Source organism: Jaculus jaculus, chromosome 1, assembly GCF_020740685.1.
Source record: "Jaculus jaculus isolate mJacJac1 chromosome 1, mJacJac1.mat.Y.cur, whole genome shotgun sequence".
NCBI lineage: Eukaryota > Metazoa > Chordata > Mammalia > Rodentia > Dipodidae > Jaculus > Jaculus jaculus.
The window spans coordinates 221919385-221937699 of NC_059102.1; the positions used below are offsets into that span (position 1 = coordinate 221919385).

Genomic DNA, 18315 nt, shown 5'->3' on the forward strand with positions numbered 1-18315 from the left:
CAAGCAACACCAGGTGGATTCCACCGATCAGAAAAGTCCCTTGGGCAGGACCCCCTGCAAAACCCCCTCCCTAGCTCTATGGTTTTTCCCACCAGTCAGAATTCACTCTATGTGGAAAGTCCCTCAAGTAAGACCCCCTTCCCAGTTCTGTGGTTTTTCCCTATATAAACCCTGTAAAGTTGCTTTTCGAGGCTCTTCACCCCTCCTGCGTGAGGACTCTGTGTTGAGCCCCGGTGCACCGGCACTACAATAAACACCTCTTGCTGCTTTGCATCGAGAAGCGTCTGTGTCAGTCTTTGGGGTCTCGCTCGATTCCCGAGGTTTGGAATTCCTCCGTGAGGAGGGGTCCCAATACATGAAAAAGCTGGGCATAACCACACATGCCTGTAACACCAATCCTGTGGGGATCAGAGACCAAAGAATTGCTGGGACTCTTAAACAGCAGTTCTGGGTTCAGAAAAGAGACTCCTCCATTTATTTATTTAAGAGAGGGGGACATAGGGAAAGAAAGAGAGGGAGGGAGGATGGACATACCAGGTCCTCTAGCCATTGCAAAGGAACTCCAGATGTATGTGTCACTTTGTGCATCTGGCTTACATGTGAGGATCAAGGGTCACCTCATTGCACCTTCAGCAGCCAAGAGTCAGAGTCTTGATTGTAGGTTCAACACCTGGGGTCTGAGAAAAGGTAATTGTGAGAGTCTGCTCACTGGTGTTTCAGGAAGGACACATCCACCTGTATCACACCCTTGTTATGGGCTAAAACCCTGGATCCTCTCCAGTGTGTCCTTTCCCACATTCTCTGGGTATCACAGGCTGTCAATACTTGGTCACCAGAGCTTGTTCAATGCCTGAGTCTCACAGCCCTCTCCCAAAGGCTACTTGGGAGATTCGTAAACACATCCATCCACCTGCATTTGCAAAAACCAAAAGGGATGGCATTTGGCTTATGTTTATGATGAGCCATTGCTCCAGAACTGATCTTGGCCCTAGGATGTCATCTCACAGCAGTGAACAAGATGGAAGCCAAGCCCCACTCAGCCAGTCCCATCAGGTGGGAGGAGGAAAGAGAACAGAAATACTTGTCATTCTTTCCTCATGATACCTGCTCGCTCTCTGGTCACCCAGACATTAGAAACAGCTGGCCTTACTAGGACATATTTTTCTCAGCACTGCCTTCCAAGGCATTCTGATGTTAAGAAGTCTTCCTGGAGACCAGGAAAACCTGGGTTATCCCAGGCTGCCAGGATAGGTGATAGCTCCAGCTGGCTCCCATTTGGTGGGTGCTCTGGTGTATTGTCCCTGTCATCAGGCCAGGCCTCAGTCTTTCCCTAGGAGCTAGAGTCTTAGACTTAGGCTGAGTGGGCCTGGTGGCAGATGCAGAGGCATAGCTCTCACCTGGCCCCTTACCTGGTTGGTACAGTGCACCATAAGCATACCACACCAGTAGAGGCCAAAATCATTTTTTCCACAAGCTCCCAGGGGTGGTACATCTGGGCTCTGAATCCTCAAGCTGGAACACTGTAGACTGCTGGAACACCCCTGCCTCAGCTAGGAGCCACTTCTCCCTCATCTTCAGAAGAGGGTAGGCACCTGGCTGGTGGGGCTGACCTGCTGCTTCTGGACATCTGAGTCTGGCCAGCATCTCCTAGGAAACCGTGAGGAATTAGGAACTATAGCTGCTAATGGGAAGTAGATACTGGGGGGTTCCAGATGCTTCTGTGTCAAACACCCCTGGCAGATCCCAATTCCAGAAGGCCTCCACATCTGCCAGAGCCCTTCCCTTCCACCGTGGATGAGTGGCAGAACCACAGAGCCTGTAGGAACATGTCTGCACCAACACTCAGGGCTGCATGCTTGCAGGTGTCTCCTGTCCTTAAACTCAGATCTAAGATTCAAGGAAGATATGCTTAGGCTGGACAGGTGCTGGGAACTGCAGCCCCAGGAGGGAGATCTGCAGGGTCACACAGGTCAAGGGGGCAGTCAAGGGAGCTCTATGCCACAGGAAGGGGAAGGAGTGCGGGAAGGGCAGAGGATTTGGAGCCAAGCTGGGAAGGAGCTGAGTCTCTTCTTGTCCCCAGATATGAAGGAGTGCCACAGCAACTCCGTGCTGCCACATTCCAGGGTCCCTCAATGGTCAAAAGCTGCAAAGGTAGGGTCCCTCAATGTCCCCAGATATGAAGGAGTGCCACAGCAACTCTGTGCTGCCCGTTCCAGGGTCCCTCAATGGCCCAAAGGCTGCAAAGGTACCTGCCTGGGTGACCCAGAACCTCTCAGCCCTCACCGTGGATCTCAGTCTAAGTTCACAGCTGTCCTGTCCCTGCAGAGCCAGCCTTCCCTACCTGGCCGTCTCAGGATTGGGTTGGGGCTGGCTTCAGGACCCATCCCTCCCGCAGCCCATCTGCCACTGCTCTCACCTCTGCAGCTTCCTGGTGCTGCTTGCGCTGCACTGTACAGACCGGGTAAGGGCCCAAGTGAGGGCTGTGCCTCTGCCTCTGCCTCAGGGCACAGTCCCAGTGTGGCTGCAGTGAGAGGGCTCTATTAATTGGTGGCTAACAGGACATCAGCTGGGGCTGCAGCATCATCTGGGTTCTCCACTAAGCTCCCCAGTGCTTCTGGCTGGCGGTAAGGAACCACACTCAGTTCCCAAAGCCATCACACTTCTCCCCTTGTCGCCCTCTTGTTGGCCTTATCACAGTGTACCAGTGTCCACATTAAGACCAGCAGGGAACTGTCTCAGCAAGTTGCTTTTCTATGGAGAACCCAGATTATTACAGGCTCATTCAATTAGGTCAGGCCCACCAGGATGAACTCTGTATATGGAAGTCAAGGCATTAGGAACCTAAATTCCATGTGCAGTACATCACAGCAACACCTACATGATCATTTGATCAAATAGTGGAACATCAGGGGTGGATATAAGGGGCAAAATGACATTCTCGTACCACAAGTCTACAAGATAGGGGGTCCCCATAGCTCAGTAGGTAGATGTGGTGGTGCCAGAGGCAGTTAGAGGTCACGAGGGCCAGAAAGGACAAGTGGCTCTGGGGCTGTGCTGGCCACCACCTCTAGCAAGAAGAGCTGGTGACTTCCTCAGTTTTCCCAGTAACACAGGCTCACTTTTCTGAGCCCAGGTAGTGGGGGTTTCCTATCAGCACACTGAGAAAAACAAAGTGAATCTCAGCCAAATGCTGAGATCTCATAAGGCCACCCAAAGTTCCAAACAATTCCAAGGCCTTGTTGTGACCTAACACAATGGTCATATTTTAATCTACCATTTTTCAAATTTTTAATTTTTACTTATTTACTAGAGAAAGAGAGAGAGAGAATAGAACATCAGGCCCTTTAGCCACTGCAATCAAACTCCAGACACCTGCGCCACCTTGTGCATCTGGCTTACATGGGTCATGGGGAATTCGAACCTAAGTCCTTTGGCTTTGCAGGAAAGTGCCTTGACTGCTAAGCCATCTCTCCAGCTCTAATCTACCATATTTTATTTTATGTAAGAGGTATCACGTTTGTACTTTGAAATTCAAACATGGTAAGAGAGGAAACATTGAAGAGTTCCCCCATTCCCACTGGCAGACCTCTGTGCCTCTAGGGCCTCAGACAATCAAAGTTCTGTATTTCCCATGCATATACATAGGGTTGCTTTAGACATATCAAAAATAGGCTAATATTTGTCTCTCAGTTCCTTATTTTTTGTCTTCATAAAGTTAGCAAGTCATACTTATTGAAGCACACTTTTGTTTTGGAGAGCGAGCCTTGCCATGGCCCAGGCTGGCTTGGGACTCATGATTCCAAGTAGTGTGATTACAGATGTGTGTCACCATTCTCTGCTTGCTGTTTTAAAAACACATTGTTCAATTCCAGCCTATGTGAGTGAGCCAGAGATTGCCTATCAAATCCTTTGTTAACACAACTTTCAACAATTCATATACTATTAATTTATCTCATATTTCACAACACATTCAGGCTGATTCTTAGGTCAAATTCATAATTTCATGCTGGTAAGTATTGTCTTCCCTTACCACATATATCACTTTCTCTATCACCATAAAAATGATATCAAACTTGTATTTTACCTATTTAATATATAAATATATTTAGAAAAATATTTGTATTTTTAAAAATTTATTTACTTGCAAGGAGTGGAGGGGATGGGCACACCAGAGCCTTTTGCCACTGTCAATGAACTTTAGATGTATGTGCCACTTTGTACACCTGGCTTTACATGGGTACTAGGGAATAGAGCCCAGGCCATCAGTGTTTTCAAACAAGTGCCTTTAACCCACTGAGCCATCTCTCCAGCCCCAATATTTGTATTTTTATTATGAGTGAAATGAAGCATGTTTATTTATTGCCCAAAGAAAAAAATGTGTTTGCATCCTTTTGTTATTACTTCATAGGAGTTCTTTGTTTCTTTCTTTCTTTATTTAATTTTTTTTCAAGGTAGGGTCTCGTTCTGGTCCAGGCTGACCTGGAATCACTATGTAGTCTCAGAGGTGCCTCAAACTCATGGCGATCCTCCTACCTCTGCCTACCAAGTGCTGGGATTAAAAGCGTGCACCACCACGACCAGCTTGGAGCTCTTTATACACTAAGGATTGTAGCTTTATCTTTCACGATTTCAAAATGTAGTGTGTCTTAAAATCACCTCAAGAACTAGCATCTATTTTAGAAATATTTATTTATTTTATTTTTTTAAATTATTTATTATTTATTTGAGAGCGACAGACACAGAGAGAAAGACAGATAGAGGGAGAGAGACAGAGAATGGGCGCGCCAGGGCCTCCAGCCTCTGCAAACGAACTCCAGATGCGTGCGCCCCCTTGTGCATCTGGCTAACGTGGGACCTGGGGAACCGAACCTCGAACCGGGGTCCTTAGGCTTCACAGGCAAGCACTTAACTGCTAAGCCATCTCTCCAGCCCAGAAATATTTATTTTTTAATAATCATGTATTTTGATCACATTTGATCATAATGTATTTTGATCATATTCAGCCCCATCACCTTCTTTTGTCCCCTCCCACTCCTGCTGACTTCTCAACTAGTCCCACTTCTACTTTGATGTCTTTTTTGTGATCCACTGAGTTTAATTAGGTTGCTTGCATGACCATGTATGGCCAATTTATATGTGACTACACTACTGGAGAAACTCTCCTTACCCCAGCAACCATTTGCTGCCAATTACTCCTCAGGGAAGGGAAGGGCCTGACAAGCCTCTCCCATATTATTTATTTTTAAACATGTTCTTGGAAAACATTTTCTACAAATACGTTGCAAAAATAAAAACCATACAAATACCCAACAGCCCTTATCCAAATGTGTCTACTTTGAAAAGATTGCCTTCATTTTCTCATTTGCAATTCCCTTCCTCCTCTCTCCCCTTTCCCTCAGTTACACTGAAATCTAATCTAAATCTAACCTAATCTATTTACGTTTTTCCATGGCTTTAAACTGACTTGAGGAATGAATAGGAGAATATGAATCTTAAGGTACTGTCAACACTAAAATAACTTCTTCCTTTAACCAAGTGTCTGATTCTAACTGGATTTGTGACAGCAGGCAGCTGGTGGGACTAGACTGAGGAAAGTGGAATGTGGGGTAAAGGTGAAGCCTAGGTATCCAGGCACAGATTCTGTCATTTGGCATCATGTGATGACACTCAGCATGAGCCATCACACTTTGAGAGACTGACATGTTAATCTGTAAGCTTGTTTGTACTGAAGACTCACTATGTCCAGGGAGAGTTTCATTTTGAGTGAGGACTCACTTATTTCTCTGACTTCCAGTAGTCTATCAGTTAATAAGCCCCTAAGTATAAAATTCTAAACTTGGAATTACCCACCAATTTTACAAGTTTATCTGATCTTCCCATTCAGGAACTTGCTAAACCAGGGGATCTGGGGTGATGATTCTGTTAGTAAAGTGTGAGGACTGGAGTTTGGCTTTCCAGTACCCATCTAAATGCTAGGTGGCGTGGTGGTTTGTCTGTAATCCAGTGCTCAGCAGGCAGAGACAAGGAATTCCTAGGTCAAGCTGGCTAGAGACTATCTGGGTTCAAGTGAGTGGAGAAGGTTAGGAGGCACTCCTACAGGGGCTATGTGCAAGTCCTCTGCATGGCCACCTTCTCCTGGCTGCTGCTGGAGGGGCTGCACCTCTCTTCTTCACACCATCAGTCTTCCAGAGGTCAGCACCTCCTACAGAAGGCTCCTGAGGAGGCTTGTCTTCCCCAGTCAGCTACAAAGGCCTAGCTGTGGCCATTTCTGCAGAATCTAGTCCTCATCTATAGGTGAACTGGTGAGTCAATTTAAGCATGTCCACAGGTGTCAGTAGAACCAGAGGGATATGAATCTTTCAGAGCCTCATATGTGAGACACTTTGGCATAATCCATAGGGCATTGTTCTCAAGGAAGATTAGAATTGCTAAAGGTTAATAACATACATTTAAATCTTTTTCTGAAAACAGTGAATAAGAAATTAAAAAGGACATAGTATATCATTTTAACTTATGTTTTAAAAATCAGTATCCTGCAGATGCCCAAACTGTCATTTTTTTTTGCTTTGTCTTTCTTTCTCCCTCTCTCCCTCTCTCCCTCTCTCCCTCTCTCCCTCTCTCCCTCCCTCCCTCCCTCCCTCTTTCTTTCTTTCTTTCCTTCTTTCTTTCTTTCTACCCCCCCTCTTTCTTTATTTGACAGAGAGAAAGAAAGGGAGAGAGAATAGGCATGCCAGGGCTCCAGCGACTGCAAACGAACTCCAGAAGCATTTCCCCCTTATACATCTGCTTATGTGGGTCCTGGAGAATTAAACCTGGGTTCTTTGGCTTTGCAGACAAACGGCTTAACTGTAAACCATCCCTCCAGCCATGATATTTTTTTTCTTTTGCTCAAACTCTCACTTGGAAGAGTAGAACTGATTTAAATATTACAACTGAATGACAGATGGTGACTGTGGTCACTTCTGGAATAGGAAGGATGCAGTTAGCAGACACCAGTGTGCACCATCTGTAGGTGAACTTCTTAAATGGAAGCACTACATTCATTATCATAGGGTCTATATTTTAGAGTCTCAAATATTTCATAAGAAATAATTATTTAAAATCTAAAAAGTAACAGGGCTGGGAAGACAGGTCTCGCTTATGCAGTCTGCTGGCTATGGGTTCAGTTTCCAAGCCATTCATGTAAGACTGACACAAAACAGGGCACAAGTGTCTGGTGTTCATTTGTAGTGACAAGAGGCCCTGGCACACATATGTGTGTGTGCACATACATGCACACACATACATAAATAAAAATAAAAGTTTTACAGGTAAGGTTTACATGGGATTTACTCTGCACCCCAGTTTTGTTGACTGTGTGTTTTACTTCATTCTCACACTAGTGCCAGGAAGTGACCATGTCACTAGCCTCATCTTAAGAGAAAACTCCACCCGTGTTTAAGAATATGCTTGAAAGTTGATAGCAGGGCTGGAGAGATGGCTTAGTGGTTAAGTGCTTGCCTGTGAAGGCTAAGGACTCCCGTTCGAGGCTTGATTCCCCAGGACCCGTTAGTCAGATGCACAAGGGGGCGCACGTGTCTGGAGTTCGTTTGCAGTGGCTGGAAGCCCTGGCGTGCCCATTCTCTCTCTATCTGCCTCTTTCTCTCTCTCCTTGTCACTCTCAAATAAATAAATAAAAATGAACCAAAAAATATTAAAAAAAAAGAAAGTTGATAGCACAAGTGGATACCTGTGTGCCCAGGTTTAATCATCTAAGAGGCCCATTACTAGATGAATGGATCAAGAGATGTGGTTTGTATGCACAATGGAATGCTATTACATGAAAACAACTGCCATGAACATAACTATGAAGCATACAATGTAGAAAGTTCACATCTTTATATCTTTGAAGTGAAAGAAATCCCCAATGAAAGGGAAATGATCAAATGTGAAGATTGTTATATAGAACTAGATTATTACCTTAACCCTAATGTCAAACCTTGAAGGTCCACGTTAACTCTTTAGGTCAAACCAACCAAACATTATCCTAACATCCCTAACCCTAACAACCCTAAACCTTAAGCCTATCCATAACCTTAAACCCTATTCCCTAAGCCTGCCTCTAACCCTAAGCCTTACCCTTTATGCCTTAGCTTCTTACTCTAACCCAAACTTAACCTTATGTCTAAATGCAAAAGCCTAAACTATAAAATGAAACACAAAATTAACCCTAAAAAGCCTAACTTCCTACATAAGCAAATACCTAAGCCCAATATGTAACCCTAACTTCTAATTGATAAATCCTAAAAACTAACCCTAATATTCCCAACCCAACCCTAACACCTAATCAGAGCCCTAACACTAACCCCTACACCCTAACTAAACACTCTAAATCCAATCACTAACCTTACACCTTCACCCTAACCTCTAAATCCAATACAAAATGTAACCCTATGAAAGAAAACTAAGTCTGATAACTAACTCCAACCACTGACCCATAAGCTTAACCTTAACCCTAATTCTCTAGAATTTACCCTAAAATTAATTTCATACCCTAATCCTCAATTTGACTCTAAAACTAACTCATTATCTTAAACCATGTAACTCTAAACCTCAAACCTGAAAAACTTTCTCACCATTAGCCATAAGCCCTAACTCTTAAGCCAACCCTTTATTGCTAACCATACTCTCTAAACCCAAATTCTCTAACCCTAACTCCTTTCTGACCCTAACCCCGAAAATTTATCCCTAAACCATAACCCTCATCATTAACCTTCCACACCTTAACTCTAAACCTTAATACTAACCCTAACAACAAAATTCTTTAATTTTTTTAAGTTATTTATCCCCCACTTTTCCCTTTGCAACTCCACTCTCTCTCATGTCCCCTCCCCCTCTCAGTCTTATTTATTTATTTATTTATTGTTCTGTTGAGGTAGGGTTTCACTCTAGCCTAGGCTGCCATGGAAATCACTAGGTAGTCACAGGTTGGCCTCAAACTCCCAGCAATCTTCCTACCTCTGCCTTCTGAGTGCTGAGATTAAAGGTTTGTACCACTACACTCAGCTAAACCTTTAAATCTTAACCATAACCACCTACATAAACTGCTTCACCCTAAATTCTAACCCTTAACAAGTCCCAGACTTAAATCTGACTCCAAACGCATATCTCTAAGGCAAGTCCTAACCTTGTAATCTGAAATTGTAAACATAACCTACAAGTAAAAATAACCTTAATCCTAACCCTAATTGTAAACCCTCTAATCCCAGTACTAACCAACATGAATTGTAATTCCAAACCCAACCTCAAAGATAAACTTGAAACACAAAACCTTATCTAAACCAACTCTAAATTTAAAAACTTAAACTCTACCCCTTGCCCAAACTTAACCTCTAATCTGTAAACCTTACCCCAGACTCATTTCCCTATTCCTACTTCTAAATCTAGTCCCAACCTAAACTCCTCTAAGACTAACTCTTTAGCCCCATCCCTAACCGTTAACTCTAATCCTAACTCTAATGCCCCATCCTCTGACCTACAAACAAGTCAAGGAAAACAGGAGGTAAACAATGAGAGGATTTTTTTTCTTTTGTTTTTTTCAAGGTAGGGTCTCGTTCTTGCATAGGCTGACCTGGAATTCACGATGTAGTCTCAGGCTGGCCTTGAATGCATGGCGATCCTACCTCTGCTTCCTCAGTGCTGGGATTAAACACAGGCATAGCCACACCCAGCTTGGAGAGAGGTTTTTGTTTGTTTGTTTGTAAATGAACTCCAGATGTGTGCACTCCCTTGTGCATCTGGCTGGGGAATCAAACCTAGGTCCTTTAGCTTTGCAAGCAAGCATCTTAACCACCACGCCATTTCTCCAGCCCTGGACAAATTATGTGAGGTCTACACTCTGCATAAGTCAGCAAATGAGTGCATTACTTTTTTCCTCCATGTTGTGATAAAACATCTGAAGTGCTTAAGGATGGATTTTTGTTGTTGTTTTGAGGTAGTCTCTCTCTAGTCCAGGCTGACCTGGAATTCACTATGTAGTTTCATGGTGGCCTTGAACTCATGCTGATCCTCCTACCTCTGCTGCCCAAGTGCTGCTTAGATTAAAGGCGTGTGCCACCACGCCCAGCTTCAGGAAGTATTTCTTATTGTGCTTTCAAGTGATGCAGTACATCATCATGCATACGGCAACCTGACAGTGGTTCCATGGCAGCTGGACTCTAGGCCTAGGACTCTTCACCTAATCAACCTTGGAAGCACAGGAAGGAGAGTTAGAGATGGCCAAGGACTAGTTAAGGCTGTAATTTTATTTTGATGACCCTCCTTCCAATGACCCACTTCCTCAAACAAGACTCCACCTTGCAAAGGTCTGACAATGTCCAGAAATAGTGTCATGAGCTGGAGATAAAATGTTCACCATGGAGCTAATTAAATGCTTTCCACTCATGACCCCATACACCCAGAAACTTCTTCAATAAGTTGGGTATATAGGTATACAAGGAAGGAATACAAAGGCCAAGGATGGCTCAGAGATTAAAGGCACTCGGCTGCAAGCCTCACAAACCCAGTTTGATACTCCTTAGCACTAAAATAAAGCTGAATACAAAGTGGCTTATGTGCCTCTAATTCCAACATTCCTCCTATGGCAACGGGAGACAGAGCAGGATAATCTGAGAGCTCACAGTGGCAGCAGCAAGGGGGAAAGGAAGAGAAACTCTCTACACATACACAGCTACATGTACAACCCCCCCCCACAAATATTAAGTATGGAAAAAAATCAAAAGAGATGAGTATACAAATCAAATATCTAATAATAACAAGTCATAAAGAAAACCATAGGAAAACTATTCTTTGGTAAACATATACTTTCACCATTTATTAAAGATAAAGAAAATTTGCATGTCAATGTATATGCTTATTTTAACAGAAAAAATTTAAACAACTGAATATTTGATAATGCAGGATAGAAAAAAAAACAAGGTTTTTCAGAGCTGATCAACAGTTAAATTTTATAATCATCAAATATCTACTTTTACTGTTACCAAACATTTCAAACTACACATAGTAATGAAATTAATAAAAATGAATATATAACCAAGTATATCCACAGTTAAGGGACATGGCTCTACATGTAGAATTTTCACCTCAATGTTTCCCTGCAAAAGACATTGAAACTAATAGTCTAGAAATCTTTTCATTTTTTTCCTTTAATGGTAGTACTGTGGGTTGAACCTGGGGATGAATGGCAGGCCAGTGCTTACCAATGAGTTATACAAGCCTCTTCTACTTTTTTTTTTAAATTTTTATTTATTTATTTGAGAGCGACAGACACAGAGAGAAAGACAGATAGAGGGAGAGAGAGAGAATGGGCGCGCCAGGGCTTCCAGCCTCTGCAAACGAACTCCAGACGCATGCGCCCCCTTGTGCATCTGGCTAACGTGGGACCTGGGGAACCGAGCCTCGAACCAGGGTCCTTAGGCTTCACAGGCAAGCGCTTAACCGCTAAGCCATCTCTCCAGCCCGCCTCTTCTACTTTTATTTCACTAAGCTGCCAAGGCATTCACTGAGCTCAAGATGCTTTTGCTTCAACCACCCAAATAATTGGAATTATAGACTGATACCATCAGGCCCTGCCAGGGCCTTTGAAATATACCAACAAGCAGTAAACATGTAACTTATAACCAGTAAATACATAAATCTTGTGCAACATTTCATTCATGGCATGATATTGTGAACATTATTTAGTTAATTTGCATGAGGATTTCAACATATTTAAATTAAAGGATTTCCTTACATTGGAATTTCTCACAAAAATTTAGTATAGTTGTTAAAATCCAAACTGCTAGGGTTTCAAGTGTTCATTCATATATGTTTTGCATTACCATGTGTCTTTACATGATGTGTTAGAAATGAGGGTATCCCCGCATCCCACTCCTTCACAGGGTTTCCTGACAGAATGAGTTGTGTCATGTCATCAAATGAGTCTTAACACATCTCTTCCATTTTTTAATTTCTCATGATTAAAAAATACCTCATATTTGTCTTATTAGATTTTCCTCAGAGGAGTATGCCCATACATTTGAAAGAAAACAAAGTTTAAATATTCCTATACATGGTTTACATTCATGGGATTATCCCTTGAACATGATATTTTTCATGCATTCAAAGGGAACTGTTAAGTCTGAAGACTTTATCACACTGTTTACATTCATAAGGCATTTCACCAGTATGAATTCTTTCATGGATTTGAAGTGAACTGGGATAAAGAAAAGCTTTACTACATGTATAACATTTATAGAGTTTTTCTCCAGTATGAGATCTTTCATGCATCTGAAGAATACATAGGTAAGTAAAGGACTTACCACACTGTTTACATTCATAGGGTTTTACTCCAGTGTGAGTTCTTTCATGTAGTTGGAGGGAACTGGAACAGCTAAGAATCTTACCACACTGTTTACACTTATAGAAACCACAATGAGTTTTTTCATGTATTCAAAAATAACTGAGACTTCTGAAGGTTTTATCACATTGTTTACATTCATAGGTTTTTTTTTTCCTGAGTATGAATTCTTTTTCATGTGTTTGCAGGTAACAGAGAATCCTAAAGGTTTTACCACGCTGTTTACATTCATAAGGTTTCCACCACTATAAGTTCTTTCATGTCTTCAAAGGAAGGAGATACAAGTAAAGGCTTTACTAGAAATCTTACATTTATAGGGTTTCTCTCCAGTGTGAGACCTTTCATGCATTTGAAGCAAACAGCGGTAGATAAAAGACTTACCACATTGTTTAAATTCATAGGGTTTTCCTTCTGTATGAGTTCTTTCATGTGCTCGAAAATAACTGAAAGCCCTGAAGGCTTTACCACACTGCTTACACACATATGGTTTTCCTTCAGTGTGAGTTTTTTCATGTACTCTAAGATTACTGCGACTTCTGAAGGCTTTGTCACATTGTTTACATTCATAGGGTTTTCTTTCAGCATGAGTTTTTTCATGTCCTAGAAGAGTACTGACATGTCCAAAGGCTTTACCGCATTGTTTACATTCATGAGGTTTTTCTCCAGTATGAGTTCTTTCATGTAGTTGCAGGCAAATGGAAGAACTGAGAGTTTTACCACAATGTTTACAATCATCAACACCACTATGTGCTCTTTCATGTCCTTGAAGTTTACTAAGATAATTGAAGGCTTTACCACATTGTTTACATTCATGAGGTTTCTCACCAGTATGAATTATTTCATGTATTCTAAGTTTACTGGGATATCTGAAGGCTTTACCACATTGTTTACATTGATGAGGTTTTTTGCTAGTATGAGTTATTTCATGTCTTCTAAAATGGCTGAGACTTCTGAAGGCTTTGCCACATTGTTTACATGTATAAGACTTTTCTCCAGTATGAGTTCTTTCATGCAGTGGAAGAGAACTTGAGGAACTGAGTCTTTCCACATTGTTTACAATCATATAATTTTACTTCACTATGAGAACTTTCATGTACACGAAAATGACTGAAACCCCTGAAGGCTTTACCACAGTGTTTACATGCATAAGGTTTTTCTCCAGTATGTATTCCTTTATGTAACTGAAGGGAACTGGAACAACTGAGACTTTTACCACACTGTTTACACTCGTAGAGTTTTTCATGAGTTCCTTCATGGATGCGAAGGTAATTGCAACTTCTGAAGGCATTACCACATTGTTTACATTCATAAGGCTTTTCTCCAGCATGAGCTCTTTCATGTACTTGAAGGTAATGGTGACATTTGAAAGCTTTACCACACTGTGTACATTCATAGGGTTTTTCTGCATTATGAGTTTTTTGGTGCAACTGAAGGGAACTGGAAGAACCAAGGGTTTTACCACATTGTTTCCATTCATAAGGGTTTTCTTTAGTATGAGTAATTTTATGTAATTGGAGGTTATTGGGACTTGTAAAGGCGTTACCACACTGTTTATATGTATGCTGCTTTTTACTATACTCCTGATGTTCAGATGGTTTGTATTCAGTGTGACGTAGGCTGTGTCTATTAAAGGATGAATGACACTGGAAACCTTTTCCACACATTCTGCATTCACATGTTTGTTTTTTTTTTTTTTCGAGGTAGGGTCTCACTCTGGCCCAGGCTGACCTGGAATTCACTATGTAGTCTCAGGGTGGCCTCGAACTCACAGTGATCCTCCTACCTCTGCCTCCCAAGTGCTGGGATTAAAGGCATGCGCCACCACGCCCGGCTCACATGGTTTTACTACAGTAGAAACTTTCAAACTCCTGCTGAGATTTGGTGTCCAGAAAGTTTCTCCAAACTGACCACCTTCTTGACTCACATTGAGTATCTCTATCATGTATCTTCTGTAAAAAGTGACAAACATACCATTAATAGTCGTTGAACTAATGACTGTTGGCTTATTAGTACATGTCAAACTTACACTTTTCCCCAAATGAGGGAAATATCAGGAAGGTTTAAGAGCAAATGGATTAATAGGTACAAGCTCAACAGCCAAGGAGTTATTATCAAAACAGCAATATTAATATGGACAGTTTTATGTGCTGTTCCCATGATAGCTATTTTGCAACACTGACTTCTTCCCTCCCCTTTCCTCTCCTTCCTTTCTTAAGGCAAGCCCAATGAACTGGCCTTTTTAAAAAAAATATTTTATTTTATTTTTATTTATTAATTTATTTGACAAAGAAAGGTGGGGAGGGCTGGAGAGATGGCTTAGCGGTTAAGCGCTTGCCTGTGAAGCCTAAGAACCCCAGTTCGAGACTCGGTTCCCCAGGTCCCACGTTAGCCAGATACACAAGGGGGCGCACGCATCTGGAGTTCGTTTGCAGAGGCTAGAAGCCCTGGCGCGCCCATTCTCTCTCTCTTCCTCTATCTGTCTTTCTCTCTGTGTCTGTCGCTCTCAAATAAATAAATAATTAATTAAAAAAAAAGAAAGGTGGGGAGAGAGAGAGTGAATAGGTGTGTCAGAGCCTCCAGCCACTGCAAACGAACTCCAGACATGTGCACCCCCTTGTGTACACATGCAACATTGCATGCTTGTGTCACTGTGTGTCTGGCTTACATGGGACCTGAAGAGTTGAACGTTTTTAGGCTTTTCAGGCAAGTGCCTTAACCACTGAGACTTCTCTCCAGTGAACTTTCTTTCTTTTTTGGGGGGGTGGTGGTTGAGGTAGGGTCTTGCTATAGCCCAGGCTGACCTAGATTTCACCATGTAATCTCACGCTGGCCTAGAACTCACAACAATCCTACTACGTTGGCCTCCTGAGTTCTGGGTTTAAAGTGCCACCCCACCTGGCTGAACAGCTTTCTTATGCCGAAGTACATATCTTTAGTGATACTTTTCTAATAATAAATAAATTTAAAGTTAGATTTACTTGATATATTTGATTACTCATCCTTCAGAGATACTTCCTTATTTATGTATACAAGTTACGTTAAATTTCTCTGAAAATGTTTGCTCTGGTTTTCAAAGTTCTGTTTTTCCCACTGGTTTCCAAAACCATAGAACCAAAAAACTTACTATGAGTTATAGAGAAATTTTAGTTTAGAGGTTCAATGTACATTATAAACATGCCTGACATATTCAGAAAATTCCTCCCTTTCCACATCCCAAACCACAGAAAAGTATCAGTACCACAGAAGACTTGTTCTTCAACAAAGTGAAGGGATGACGACATTCTTGCTGACAGAAGCAAGAATCCTGCAGGTGTCCAGCATTACATTTATGTACAGAGTCTTTTGAGAAGGGTCCAGAAAAGCCCATTCTTCCTGGGTGAAGTTCACAGTCACATCCTGAAAGGACACCAAGTCCTAAAATAGCCCATACAGGGATATGATAGAATGGATGGGAATAATAGCTGTTGCAGTTAGGTTCCCATTGCTGGTAGAAATTACCTGACCAAGAGCAGATTTTGGGGAAACAAGGGGTTTATTTTGGCTTAAAGATTCCAGGAGAAGCTCCATGATGGCAGGGGGAAACAATGGCATGACCAGAGGGTGCATATCAAACCTTGGCCAACATAAGATGGACAATAGCAACAGGAGAGCCAAACACTGGCAAGGGGGAAATTGGCTATAACATCCATAAGCCCATCCCCAACAATACACTACCTCCAGGAAACATTAATTCCCAAATCTCATCAGCTGGGAAGCTAGCACTCAGAACACCTAAGTTTATGGGGACACCTGAATCAAACCACCACAAAGCTCTGAGTGTACATTCATTTGAAATATTTCACACAGTTCTCTGGTTTTCAAACACTCATTTCCTGATGCAATACTTCAAATGCTAGCCTTGAGCTACTAAGAAAGGAAAGAACAGGACAGAAACAATTCTCCCACTACTGGTCCCTGGGAGTATGATTGACTACACAGCCATTCAAATATCTTTCTAGAGTGAATATTTTTTTTCAAATTTTTTATTAGCATTTCCCATGCTTATAAAAAATATCCTATGGTAATTCACTCCCTCCTCCCCCACACTTTCCCCTTTGAAATTTCATTCTCCATCATATTACCTCCCCATCTCAATCACTGTACTTACACATATACAATATGCAATATCAATATCAATCTATTAAGTACCCTCCTCCCTTCCATTCTCTTCCCTTTATGTCTCCTTTTTAACTTACTGCCCTCTGTATTTTCATTCTCACACAGAAGCCCAATCATCTGTAGCTAGGATCCACATATGAGAGAGAACATGTGGCACTTGGCTTTCTGGGCCTGGGTTACCTCCCTTAGTATAATCCTTTCCAGGTCTACCCACTTTTTTGCAAATTTCATAACTTCATTTTTCTTTACCGCTGAGCAGAACTCCATTGTATAAATGTGCCACATCTTCATTATCCACTCATCAGTTGAGGGACATCGAGGCTGGTTCCATTTCCCAGCTATTATAAATTGAGCAGCAATAAACATGGTTGAGCACATACTTCTAAGAAAATGAGATGATTCCTTTGGATATATGCCTAGGAGTGCTATAGCTGGGTCATATGGTAGATCAATCTTTAGCTGTTTTAGGAACCTCAACTCTAATTTCCACAATGGCTGGACCAGATTGCATTCCCACCAGCAGGGTAGAAGGGTTCCTCTTTTTCCACATCCCCACCAACATTTATGTTCATTTGTTTTCATGATGGTGGCCAATCTGACAGGAGTGAGATGGAATCTCAATGTAGTTTTAATCTGCATTTCCCTGATGACTAGTGACGTAGAACATTTTTTTAGATGCTTATATGCCATTCGTATTTCTCCCTTTGAGAATGCTCTATTTAGCTCCATAGCCCATTTTTTGATTGGCTTGTTTGATTCCTTATTATTTAACTCTTTGAGTTCTTTGTATATCCTAGATATTAATCCTCTATCAGATATATAGCTGGTGAAGATTTTTTCCCATTCTGTAGGTTGCCTCTTTCCTTTTTTCACTGTGTCCTTTGCATTGCAAAATCTTTGTAATTTCATGAGGTCCCAGTGATTAATCTGTGGTTTTATTGCCTGAGCAATTGGGGTTGTATTCAGAAAGTCTTTGCCAAGACCAATATGTCAAAGGGTTTCCCCTACTTTTTCCTCTAGCAGTTTCAGAGTTTCAGGTCTGACGATAAGGTCTTTAATCCATTTGGATTTAATTCTTGTGCATGGCGAGAGAGAAGAATCTATTTTCATCCTTCTGCAGATATATATCCAGTTTTCCCAACACCATTTGCTGAAGAGGCTGTCTTTTCTCCAATGAGTATTTTTGGCACTTGTATCGAATATCAGGTGGCTATAGCTACTTGGGCTTACATCTGGGTCCTCTATTCTGTTCCACTGATGTACATGTCTGTTTTTGTGCCAGTACCATGCTGTTTCTGTTACTATGGCTCTGTAGTATAGATTAAAATCAGGTATGGTGTTACCACCAGCCTCATTTTTGTTGCTCAGAATTACTTTAAATATTCGAGGTTTTTTGTGATTCCAAATGAATTTTTGAATTGTTTTTTCTATTTCCATGAAGAATGCTTTTGGGATTTTGATAGGGATTGCATTAAATGTGTAGATTGCTTTTGGTAAGATTGCCATTTTCACAATATTGATTCTTCCAATCCAGGAACAGGGGATGTTTCTCCACTTTCTAGTGTCTTCTGCAATTTCTCGCTTGAGTGTTTTAAAGTTCTCATTGTAGAGATACTTTACTTCCTTGGTTAGGTTTATTCCAAGGTACTTTATTTTTTTTGATGGAATTGTAACTGGGAGTGATTCTATGATTTCATCCTCTGTGTGTTGTTAGCATATATGAAGGCTACTGATTTCTGTGTATTTATTTTGTATCCTGTGATATGCCTCTAGGTTTTGAT

At 41.7% G+C, this 18315-nt stretch overlaps 1 long non-coding RNA gene across 1 annotated transcript in view; it reads right to left on the reverse strand.

Annotated features, from left to right (window-relative positions):
- Positions 1 to 445: 445 nt before the first annotated feature.
- Positions 446 to 18315, reverse strand: part of LOC123457728 — a 39448-nt gene continuing 21578 nt past the window's right edge. The window contains exons 2-3 of the long non-coding RNA XR_006635125.1: positions 1410 to 1647; positions 446 to 677 (exon numbers count right to left, since the gene is read on the reverse strand). This is a non-coding gene — a long non-coding RNA (uncharacterized LOC123457728). The remainder of the gene's footprint in view (positions 678 to 1409; positions 1648 to 18315) is intronic.